General features: G+C 43.4%; 1 protein-coding gene and 1 non-coding gene across 4 annotated transcripts in view; one reads left to right on the top strand and one right to left on the bottom strand.

Annotated features, from left to right (window-relative positions):
- CNIH3 (cornichon family AMPA receptor auxiliary protein 3) overlaps positions 1-12,536 on the bottom strand; it is a 150,619-nt gene that overhangs the window by 26,297 nt on the left and 111,786 nt on the right. The gene's annotated exons all lie outside the window — the stretch shown is intronic.
- TRNAK-CUU (transfer RNA lysine (anticodon CUU)) lies at positions 9,268-9,348 on the top strand. The gene has a single exon. It is a non-coding gene; the product is annotated as a tRNA-Lys (tRNA).

The following is a 12,536-nucleotide window of genomic DNA, read 5'->3' as shown; positions in this document are numbered from 1 at the left end:
CCCAGGCCCTGTAGAGACTGCTTAGAACAAACACAACATTAATGCTATGTGTTTCAGACTAACTAAAAATGACACTGAAATGGAAGGATCAAAAGTCAGACCAAAGTACTAAAAAGACAGATTTCATACTGGGTAGAAAATAGCACATACTTTTCTCCTTTCAATAAAGCCAGCCATAAGCATATATGCTGGTTGATATAATAATAACTAATGTTTATTCAGCCCTAGGGCTTCCCTAGTAGCTCAGATGGTAAAGAATCTGCCTGCAATGCAGGAGATCCCGGTGTGATTCCTGGGTTGGAAAGTACCCCTGGATAGGCTACCCACTCCAGTATTCATGGGCTTCCCTGGTGGCTCAGACAGTAAGGAATCCACCTGCAATGCAGTGCTAAAGCCTAGGTTAGAGACCTGGGTTCAGTCCCTGGGTTGGGAAGATCTCCTGGAGGAGGGCATGGCAACCCACTCCAGTATTCTTGCCTGGAGAATCCCCATGGACAGAATAGCCTGGCGGGACAGTCCATGGGAACACTAAGAGTTAGACACAGCTGAGCAACTAAGCACAGCACAGTGCATTCAGCCTGACCACTATGTTAAGTGTTTACTGCCTTATCCATTTATTCCTTGCAACAACCTCTGAAGGAGGAGCTCTTATAAGCTTCATTTTACAGAGCAGGAAACTGAAGCTCAGAGAAGTAACTTGATCAGGGCTATATGACCTTGGGCAAGTGGTCATATATGTGGACTGAATGTGGACTCACAGATGTAAATCCCTGGACACACACACATCACATATATGTGGATGAGGCACTAGAGGAGGTCATCAAAAGGACAGGACCACCAGGTGACCTGGAAGCTAGATCTGAGCACCTGAAGGCTTCTCACCCCCTTGCCTGTCCTTGCAAAATACACACAGCCTCCTGTTGCCATAGTGGCAGCTGCACCAAGGATGTAGCTTTGAGAGAGTAAGCTGCTGTTGAGACCATCTGAACTGTATATATGACTGAACCCCTACATAAACTTTAAGATTCTGGTGGGTTGGGTGCAGAGATCTACTCATTTTATAGCCACCTAAGATGAGCTTTATAAATAAATTTTTAAATTTATGTTTTGCTTATTAAACCTGCCATCTATCAATCTAGAGTGATATACCTCTTTCAATGGTCTCTCCTTGCCCTCTGCATACAAAGACTAGTTTTCAAACCAAAAATTGGTGAGCCAGCCAGGAGACTAAAGAAATGGGCTTTGGGAAAGAGGCATCTACAAAGGAAATCCCACACTGGCCATAAAATTCTGTGTGGGGAGGGGTGCCCTGTATGTCAGATGACTCTGGACCCCTGCATGAGTATGAGTACACCCTGAAAATGCCACTGCTTTAATGCATTTGGTTGGAACACTATGCAGAGCACACCGTGGCAAAGAGAAGCGAATGGCTGCCCCAGTAAATGGCCTTTACTATGGGCAGGTCAGTGGCCATCAAGGCCCAACTACAGGCTAAAGCCTAGGTTAGAGAGTTGAAAAGAAGAGCGCAAATTAGAAAAAAAAAAATGTAACTGTCTACTATTTTGCTAGTTTGGGGGCTAGCAGATAAGGTGGGAGAAAAGATTAGTAAACTGGAGACTTTAGTACAAGATTTTGCAAAGCCAGGAGGGCACAAGCTGCGGCAGATTAATATCCGAGCACGTGTGACAAAGTCTGGTTAGGGCACTAGAGGTAGAATCCTTGGAGAAGCTGGGATAATGAAAGGGAGGATATTACGGTAATTGACAATAAAACAGACAGAGTGCCCCACGTCATCCAACTCCTAATACAAAGGGAATTTTAAATAGCAATTACCCTAGACTTCTGATAACAGACAAATACACCCCAAAACTCCTAGGAGCAAACCTGCAGTCTTTCTCCCTCCCTTGAAATTGTAAATCTTACCACATCTTTGAAATGTAAACACTCCAAAGGACAACTAAGTCACTGCCTACAAAGACAGAAGGAAAAAAGGGGGAGAAAGGTTTTTTAAAATATAGACTGCTGGGCTTTCTTGGAGGTCCAGTGGTAATGAATTTGCCTTGCAGTACCAGAGACACCAGTTCAATTCCTGGTTGGGGAAGATCTCACATGCCTGGAGCAACTAAGAGAGTAACCCCCGTTCCCATAAATATTTTTTAAAACAGAGTGCTATAGAAGCTCCCTTGCCCGAAATCTAGTTCACAGCCTCCTTGACAGAATTAGTCAAATATAAATCTTAAAAGTCTTCCTCACAAATACTGGATAGAAAGCTTTAACCCTGTGAAGGAGAGCCTAATTCATGGCTAAAGTTTTGGAATGAAAGCTATGGGGTCTCTGTTTGTATGTTTAGGTATGTGTGCATAATATGTGTTATGTTTTTCTATCTATGGAAAGTATATCAAAGTTATTTTATAAAAGAGCTCTATCTAATTGGCTTCAAGAAAAAAAACTTTAATATCAATAATGGACTTATATAAAACTGAAACTCACTTTTTCTTTCATCTGCTAAAAGGAAGAAGGCCTTTTGGACTACTGGCCTGTTTGTGATATTATAAAAACTTTTCTTTACCTTTTAAGTAATCTGCCTACAAAACAAAGATTCTGTGTTTTATAAAAATATAATTTCCTGTTTTTTAACAGGTCTTGAGAAAGTGAAATCTTCTTTATTAAAAGAGCTAAGCTTTTATATATATATAAAACTATGTTACTTTGCATTTGCCTTTGACCTGTTAGTTGTCACTTTAGTTAAATGGATAACTAAGTGTTGTTATGCAGATGACACCACCCTTATGGCAGAAAGTGAAAAGAAACTAAAAAGCCTCTTGATGAAAGTGAAAGCGGAGAGTGCAAAAGTTGGCTTAAAGCTCAACATTCAGAAAACGAAGATCATGGCATCTGGTCCCATCACTTCATGGGAAATAGATGGGGAAACAGTGGAAACAGTGTCAGACTTTATTTTGAGGGGCCCCAAAATCACTGCAGATGGTGACTGCAGCCATGAAATTAAAAGACTCTTACTCCTTGGAAGAAAAGTTATGACCAACCTAGATAGCATATTCAAAAGCAGAGACATTACTTTGCCGACTAAGGTCCGTCTAGTCAAGGCTATGGTTTTTCCAGTGGTCATGTATGGATGTGAGAGTTGAACTGTGAAGAAAGCTGAGCACCGAAGAATTGATGCTTTTGAACTGTGGTGTTGGGGAAGACTCTTGAGAGTCCCTTGGACTGCAAGGAGATCCAACCAGTCCATTCTGAAGGAGATCAGCCCTGGGTTTTCTTTGGAAGGAATGATGCTAAAGCTGAAACTCCAGTACTTTGGCCACCTCATGTGAAGAGTTGACTCATTGGAAAAGACTCTGATGCTGGGAGGGATTAGAGGCAGGAGGAGAAGGGGATGACAGAGGATGAGATGGCTGGATGGCATCACTGACTTGATGGAGGCGAGTCTGAGTGAACTCCAGGAGTTGGTGATAGACAGGGAGGCCTGGCATACTGCAATTCATGGGGTCACAAAGAGTCAGACATGGCTGAGCGACTGAACTGAACTGAAGTGTTGTTTCAAAATGAACTCTGATCCTACTTAATCAAGCATTTTAAACCTTTTGATATTTTTTACAAACTTAAATTTGGGCAAAATCTTTTAAATCCCCAAATCAAATTCTAAATGAATCTTATTGACTTCAAAATTACTTTGGGCTTATATTAGGCTTATTTGATATGCTAAGTTACATGGAAAACAATCAAATAAGAAATGACGCTAAACTTTCTTTAGGTTTTTTATATAAATATATGTCATTAATATAAATGTTCCCGAAAAGGTTCTTCAAGGAGATTCATGGAGAAACTAAGATCAATTTGCCTTCATACAGGAGGGACAGCAGTGGAGCTTTCAAATACTCCTATGAGGCACAACATCATAATACGGGGTTGGCCAAAAAGGTCACTGGGATTTTTCCCATATTACAGAAAAACCCAAATAATCTTTTTGGCCAAACCAATATACCCGGAATGGTAACCTGAGACCTGGCCTGTTTTTCTTCCCCACATCAGTAAAGTGTGCCTATTAATGTTGGCATAAGGTTGACATACGAAGACTTGCCTCGGCTGCAGGCCATTCTGCAGGCTTTACTGGAACACCTGTGAGGGAGAAGATTAGAGATGGACATGCGGGAAATTCAAGGTCCAGGTACTGCCCTCGAGTTTGGGGGAATCATTTGGTTAAAGAAGACGGTCATTGTCCCAGAAGTTGTGATTGTTAAGATGCAAACCTATTAAAACCCCTAAGAGCATGAAAAAGATGCAAGCCTTTGCAAGGATTTGACATCTGGAGGACTTCTATTCCCCACTTGGCCTCCATCCCTGATCTGCCTGGGAAAAAGAAGGCACATGTGGGATTGGGCATCACAGCAAGAAGCCACCTTGAGAAGGCAAAAATTCTAAAGCTCTGGGCAGCTCCTCAGCAGGGCTACCATTGAGTTAGATATATCTGTGACTCTGGAAGGTATGTTTGGGCGCTATGGCAGAGACCAGGGAAGGAGAGAGTACCCCAAGGATTTTGGCCCCAGCTTTAAAAGAGGGCACAAACATGATCCACTCCCATAGAGCAACAGCTCCTAGCAATGTACATAATACTCCTCCAAGTAGAATGCCTCACATATCATGGCAGTAACATCCCTTCCTATCAAGGGATAGACTGGAATATGTTCCACTGACCTTCCTCTGCCATGGATCCCACTTTGACTCAATAGCATGCTTATTTGCTGTAGCTCACTGTCTCTAAAAATGTAGGTGCTACTAAGCCCTGTAAAAAATAGATATAGCCTCCAAATGACCTCTATGCCTATAGCAGCCTCTATGGCCAACAGAGAGAGAATAGGTGAGTTTCCTGCTGATGCCTGTTATACAGATGCCTAGAAACAGGAATAAACCACACCACCAATAGGCTGAACTCAGAGCAGTTTGGCTGCTGATCACTCATGAGTCCAGGCTGTTAACAACCCAGGAAGTCAAGGGATAGATGACCATAAGTAAACCCTTGTGGGGTCAGGATACCTGGAAAGACATTTGGGTTCATCTGCAAGAGCCTGAGGCATTTCTTACTGCCCTCCATGCACCTGGCACTGACAGCCATAGCAACCAGGAAGTTGATACCCTAGTTCAGGTATGAGCCCTGGCAACTGACTCTCCAGTTCATACAGCAGATTGGATACACAGAGCAGCTACCACAGCACACATTACCAAGGACGCCAGGCCACCCTTGAAATGACTAGTTTGATGCAGTAACAGCATGTCCTGTGTATTCAAAACTATGCCCAAGGCAAGTTCCAAGGAAGTTTGGGGTCATCCACAGAATTCCCAACCATCGAGGGACTAGCACGTTGATTATACTGGCCACCCCACTCGGAGACAGCATTCTAAATGTGCCTTGGTTTGTGTGGACACTGCATCTGCCTTAACCCAAGCTTTTCCCTGTTGCCATGCAAACCGCTACCATCGCCAAGGGACTCAAGAAACTGAGTACGACGTACAGATACCCTCATGGAACAGTGATCAGCAGTCACAGTTCAAAGGCCATGATATGCAAGACTGGACAAAAGAACACGGCATTGAATGGAGGTTTCATCTCCCTATATCCCACAAACAATCGGATTAACAGAAAGAAAATATAAAACATTAAAGCAGCAGTTAAAATTCCTAACAAGTAAAACTATCTTGGCTGAGTAGACTGAAGTGCTCTTCCAGGATTTAATAGATTTGAATGATCAACCACTAGAGCCCATCGCCCCATGTGCCAGACTGGGGACACCTACCAATGCACCCAATACTATAGAGGCGTGGAAATAGTAAGAAACAGCCACTGCCCCACATTTCACCATGGATCAACATGCTATGCTGCTGAGAACACCAAGCCTCATCACACCTAGGAAAGAAGTTACCTACTGGAATTTGCAATGAGATATCCCACTGGGATGGGTAACGTACTTGGCACCCCCAGGTAAGGGATAACTCTAGTCGGATCCCGTTGTCCTACTGCAAGCTGGATCTGTGAAAACACACTACAGCTGGAATGGAACATGCACCATCAAAAGAGGAGAGAAAGTGAGGGTCTTGGTCTGGCATATCCCACTCGCCGTCCACCTCCTCACGCCTCTCAGTTCTGCCTTCTTCAGCTGACATGTATGGTACATGCAACCAGGTCAAGTCCTAAAACTTCCAATGTCTTTCTCCTCAAGGAGGGGACACACTCTGTTTTCCATTGGTATGATCATTTGGCCATCTTTGTCCCCTCTATCAGCCTAGAGGACATTATAACGTGTATAGAAGCCCTTACAAAATTCTGAGCAAACCTCAAATGATCTAAGCCAACAAAGTGTTTAAGCCTTCAAATAATTTAAGCCTGCCCTTACTGAACACTGCTCAGTCGCTTCAGTCGTGTCCGACTCTGTGTGACCCCACAGACAGCAGCCTACCAGGCTCCTCTGTCCCTGGGATTCTCCAGGCAAGAACACTGGAGTGAGTTGCCATTTCCTTCTCCAATGCATGCATGCATGCTAAGTCGCTTCAGTCGTGTCCGACTGAACACCGAAATGTCTTTAATCAGAAAAGTTGTCCTCCAAAATAGAATTGCCTTGGACATTATATCATAAGGAGGCACCCATGCCATTATCTAAACATAAGGTAGTGTGTTCATACCTGATGAGTTCACCAATACATCATCACTATTAAATCACATAAAGACACAAATGAATGCCCTGAGTGACCTGACCCCAAGCCTAGGAGACTTCATAAATCCGTGATTCAGATCATAGGGCTGATGGTGAGGGGGAAGTTTCCCTCTCTACCCTTCTTGAGTTCTTGTGGCTGGACTAAAAATTGACACAAGACAGATTAACAGGAGAAAAAGAAACAAATTTTAACTCATGTGCACAGAGGTCTTAAAGTAGTGGGACCTAAGACGTGACCAAAGCAGGCAGTTTTTATACTTTTTAGACCAAGAAACAGTACGTGTGTATTAGTCACTCAGTCATGCCTGACTCTTGGTGACCCCGTGGACTCTAGTGCACCAGGCTCCTCCATCCCCGGGATTCTCCAGGCAAGAACACTGGAGTGGGTTGCCATTTCCTTCTCCGGGGGATCCTCCCTAGAGAAACAATAAATGAGGGAGGAATTGACAAAACAAAGAAATTAAGCTTTGGGTGCTTAATTAGTGAAGAATCTAAATTGTGTGGGCTGGGAGTAGTAAGTGAACGCAATAACAAGGCATGTTGACCAGGCTTCTCAGCCCTAAATCCCAGTCTCTGGCGATAATGGTGCCCTTTTACATTCAGGTGCACAGAGCTCACCTCCGCCAGGAGAGAAATTTTCTGCTTTGCAGGGAAACAGAGAGGGGTGAAATTGTCCCTCTTGTATCAACCATTTCTTAAGTAACTTAATTTCAAAATAATCAATATGCCATTGAGGCATAGTCTGAGCTCCAACAGGGCTCTTGATAACACACACACAAAAAAATGTTATTTAGTTTAGGAATCATTATCTTGATCTGTGTTTTCTCTTGCACTTGTCTAGACTATGGCATCAGTTTTCAATGCAGCCAGACAGCCTCCCAACAAGTCACTTCCATGCTGGGGAAAACCCTTGCTGACCATTCAGGGCACATTATGGAAAGGGGACATACAAGATTGTAAGAGGCGGTTGTGAAGGAGGAAGTGATGGAGGAGATCAACTAGAGGGCGGGACCACCGGCTGACCCTTGAGCTGGCCCGGGGTATCAAGGCTCCTCACCCCCTCCCTGTCCTCTGCCTGCTGCTCTCACAGTGGGGCCTGTTCCAAGAGAGAGCAGGGTGAGACCCTGTGGACTGAATACATGACTAACCCAGTTAAGGCCTCTATATAAAGTTTTAAGATTCTCGGGGTAGGTGTGGAGATCCACTCATCTTGTCTTCATACAGGACAGCCTTGTAAGTAAGCTCCCTGGCTTATTAGACTTGCCACCTACCAATCTGGAGTGGGCTGCCTTTTTCTTCACTCTCTCCCTGCCCTCCATATACAGGGGCCAGTGTACGAACCAACACATACTGATCAATCAAAGCAAGGCAAGAGCTGTGATATCCACAAGACTCCTGAGAACTGTGCAAAGACTTTGTCGTGACAATCAAAACCACACATGCCTCTCAGCAGTGACTCTTTTTTCCCTCCCTTTGACTTTTCAGTAAAACCAGAGATGGGTCTGGAAACCACAGGTACAGTGATGATATTTTAAATAACTACAGAGGGAGGTCTCCCAGCTAGTGTCTGTTTGACACCTGATTAACCCACTACTGAAGGTTGTATTTCCCTGAAGATCCAGGGTTTAACACCATTACAGTCAAAAGAGGCATACAGGACAATACTTCTGAGAATGCTGGAAGAGGGGGAGGTGGCAGGAATTTTAGATTTAGCTAAATTAATTAAGATTATTTAATGTTAATCTTTCAGTCAAAGCAACTGCAAAATCGACGTGGCAGCTGGAAAATCTAAGAAGTTTGGAAACTTAGGATAAAGCTTTCCAGGGTTTTCAAGGTGGTTGCCAGAGCAACCTCAGGGACCAGATACTTGAAGAGTTGAAACATTCTATTTTAAAAACAACCAGTTGTTCATCATAAAGCCAGAAATGATACAACCAAATAATAGGATACACATTGGAAAGTCTTATAAAGATAAGCATTTTCTCAAAACTGGAACTAATTCCATCTGTGAGCAATATTTTGACCCTGGAAGCAAACATTTCAAAGTGACTCCCGAGAGTTTGGATGATCACTGCCTTTTGCACAAAATATTGAAATTTAAAGCTCCTCTCTCTACTTGAACTTTCTTTCAACTCGCGTCTGCATTTCAGGTTCCTCTTATCAAGCCCCATCTCACTGAAGAAGTCTCTCACGTGTGCATGCATGCATTCATTCAAACAACACTTGTTGAGCAATTTATTGCACTACTATGAGTGAGATATCCTGCCAGGTGATCCAAAGGTGAGATGACTCAATGGCATGGTCCCGATTTTAGGGAGAGTCTAGAGGGACAAGTCAGATAGATACATAAATACAACACAAGGCAGTGTAACTGTAGGACCCCAAAAGTCAATGGTTCCCAAAACTGTTGCACATCAGAATCCTATGGTAGAACATCACAAAAATGCAGATTTCCAACCCCATTTCACAATCTGCATCTGGATATTTTTTATTTCTAAGAGGATTTTTTTAGAAAAACTTTTTATTTTATATTGGAGTATAGCCAATTACCTGGCTAGCTCAGTTGGTAGAGCATGGGACTCTTAATCCCAGGGTCATGGGTTCAAGCCCCATGTTATTTGGGGGCTTCTAAGGTGGCTCAGTGGTAAAGAATCAGCCTCCCAATTCAGGAATTTCTGGTTTGATTCCTGGGTCAGAAAGATCACCTGGAGAAGGAATCAACAACCCATTCTAGTAGTCTTGCCTGGAAATCCCAGAGGAGCCTGGGAGGCTACAGTTCATGGGGCCAAAAAGAGTCAGACACAGCTGAGTGATTAAACAACATAACCGATTAACAATGTTCTGATAGTTTCAGGTGGACAGCAAAGGGACCCAGTCATACATATACATGTATCCATTCTTCCCCAAACTCCCCTCCCATCCAGGCTGCCACATAACATCGAGCAGAGTTCCCTGTGCTATACAGTAGGTCCTTGTTGGTTATCCATTTTAAATATACTAGTGTGTACCATGTCGTGGATCTGGGTTTTAAATGCTATGCATCTGACTCTGATGAGCAACTAGGTCTGGAAACAGCTGCTACGGGTGACAGGGGGAAGAATTTACCCTCAGCCGAAATGACAAAGATTTCACAGAAGTGGATGCGCCTTTAGAGTCTAGGGAAGATATGCACCTAAGAGGAGGGGTTACCTGACTGGCCTGGGTTCAAGCTGGGGAGAAGTAGAACAACAGCCTAGAAAAGGCCCCTGAGAGGGCCAAGAAGACCAGGTGAAGGAGTCGGGACTGGAGGCAACAGGCAATGAGAAAGAATCAAAGGCCTCCAAGGACGGGATGGACACACATATGGCAATGTCAGCAGGAAAAATTTGCCCGAGTTATGACAGACAGATCAGTCAAAGTTGGCATCTGGTTTTAGAGAAGTCTCTGATTATTAACAACAAAGACATTAAAAAAAAAAAACTAAGCTGGTGGCAGTAGGAATGAAAAGAGATGAAGAAACAGTATTTAATGTCAATGTGCTGCTTTATTTCAAAACAGGTTTGTTTTTAATTAGTCATGACATATTCATCTCTATAAAGCTATATTTAGTAACACCTAGGATCATGCTTCATTTATTTGTGTTTTTAAACACTTTTCTCGGTTTGTTCTATTTCCTACTTTGGAGAAAATGTGATTTTATCAGCCCATCAATAGAGTGCCTCCTGTGCACCAGGACAGCATAGGACCACAGACAATTCAAGGTCGAAGAAGAAGTAGCACTGGCCCCCAGGAAGACTGCAACCAGGAAAGGAGTCAGATATGTAAATAAGACATCATCATGTAGGAAGACCACTGAAAGAGCCAGTCAGACAGAGAAGGCAGACACTTCTTTAGTGGATTATTAAAGATTTCATGGAAGAGGCCACATTTGAGTTGAAACTGAAAGACAGCATTTTAGCCCACAGAGAAGGATAACCAAGTGATGAAATAGTGTAAGACAAGGCACAAAGAAAGGAAGTCACAGTCTTATCTATGGTACTCAGCACAACCCCCAGCACATAGTAGGTACTCAATAAATGGGTGAGCAGATAAGTGAAAGGAAGTAGATTTTAATAAGGTTAAAAGAGGGGGTAGGAAATCAAAGAGGGTCTTAAAAGAAATGCTGAGTATTGGCCATTCATTCTCTAAAGTTGGGACCCCAAAAAGACTTTCCTTCCCTGGTGGTTCAGTTGGTAAAGAATCAGTCTGCAATGCAAGAGACTTGGGTTCGATCCCTGGGTTGGGAAAATCCCCTGGAGGAGGGCATGGCAACCCACTCTAGTATTCTTGCCTGGAGAATTCCCAAGGACAAAGGAGCCTGGCAGGCTACAGTCCATGGGGTTGCAAAGAGTTGGACATGACTAAGCGAAAGCAAGAAGACTTTGGATAGGAAAGTCATATATGGTAAAGATTGGCTTAGATCACTCCAACGATAATGTGCAGAGTGAACGGAGGAGCAGGGCTAGGGAGCAGACCAAAGACCAGAGGGAAAAACCCACCTAGGAGGTCACTGCAATAGTCTAGCAAAAGAAAGGAGAGCCAGAGCTCTTGAGGAAGTGGCTTGGGGAAGGAGAGTTGCAATTCATGAAGCACTTCAGAAACAGAATCCACAGACCAGTAACAGATGTGGTAGTAAACCTGAGTGGCATAAAAGCTAATATCCCAATTAACCAAGGTGGTTAACCAAAAGAGTAGGCTGTAAATCTATAGTAAGTTTATCAATTCAGTTGGTCAGTTGTGTCCAACTCTTTGCGACCCCATGGACTGCAGCACACTAGGCCCCCCTGTCCATCATCAACTCCCAGAGTTTACTCAAATTCATGTCCGTCAAGTTGGTGATGCCACCCAACCACCTTATCCTTTGTTGTCCCCTTCTCCTCCTGCCTTCAATCTTTTCAAATGAGTCAGTTCTTCGCATCAGGTGGCCAAAGTATTGGAGTTTCAGCTTTAGCATCAGTCCTTCCAATGAATATTCAGGACTGATTTCCTTTAGCATGGACTGGTTAGATCTTCTTGCAGTCCAGGGGACTCTCAAAAGTCTTCTCCAACACCACAGTTCAAAAGCATCAATTCTTCGGCGCTCAGCTTTCTTTATAGTCCAACTCACACCCGTACGTGACTACTGGAAAAACCATAGCTTGGACTAGACGGACCATTGTTGGCAAAGTAATGTCCCGGCTTTTGAATATGCTGTCTAAAGTGGTCATAACTTTTCTTCCAAGGAGCAAGAATCTTTTAATTTCATGGCTGCAGTCACCATCTGCAGTGATTTTGGAGCCCCAAAACATAAAGTCTGTCACTGTTTCCACTGTTTCCCCATCTATTTGCCATGAATTGATGGGACCAGATGTCATGATCTTAGTTTTCCGAATGTTGAGTTTTAAGCCAACTTTTTCACTCTCCTCTTTCACTTTCATCAAGAGGCTCTTTAGTTTTTCTTTGCTTTCTACCACAAGGGTGGCATCATCTGCATATCTGAGGTTATTGATATTTCTCCCAGCAATCTTGATTCCAGCTTGTGTTTCATCCAGCCAAGCATTTCTCATGAGGCACTCTGCATATACGTTAAATAAGCAGGGTGACAACATACAGCCTTGACGTACTCCTTTCTCTATTTGCAACCAGTCTGTTGTTCCATGTCCAGTCCTGACTGTTTTTTCCTGACCTGCATACAGATTTCTCAGGTGGCAGGTCAGGTGGTCTGGTATTCTCATCTCTTTAAGAATTTTCCAGAGATTGCTGTGGTCCACACAGTCAAAGGCTTTGGCATAGTCAATAAAGCAGAAGTAGATG

Source organism: Ovis canadensis, chromosome 12, assembly GCF_042477335.2.
Source record: "Ovis canadensis isolate MfBH-ARS-UI-01 breed Bighorn chromosome 12, ARS-UI_OviCan_v2, whole genome shotgun sequence".
NCBI lineage: Eukaryota > Metazoa > Chordata > Mammalia > Artiodactyla > Bovidae > Ovis > Ovis canadensis.
This window is presented reverse-complemented; position numbering and strand designations above follow the sequence as displayed.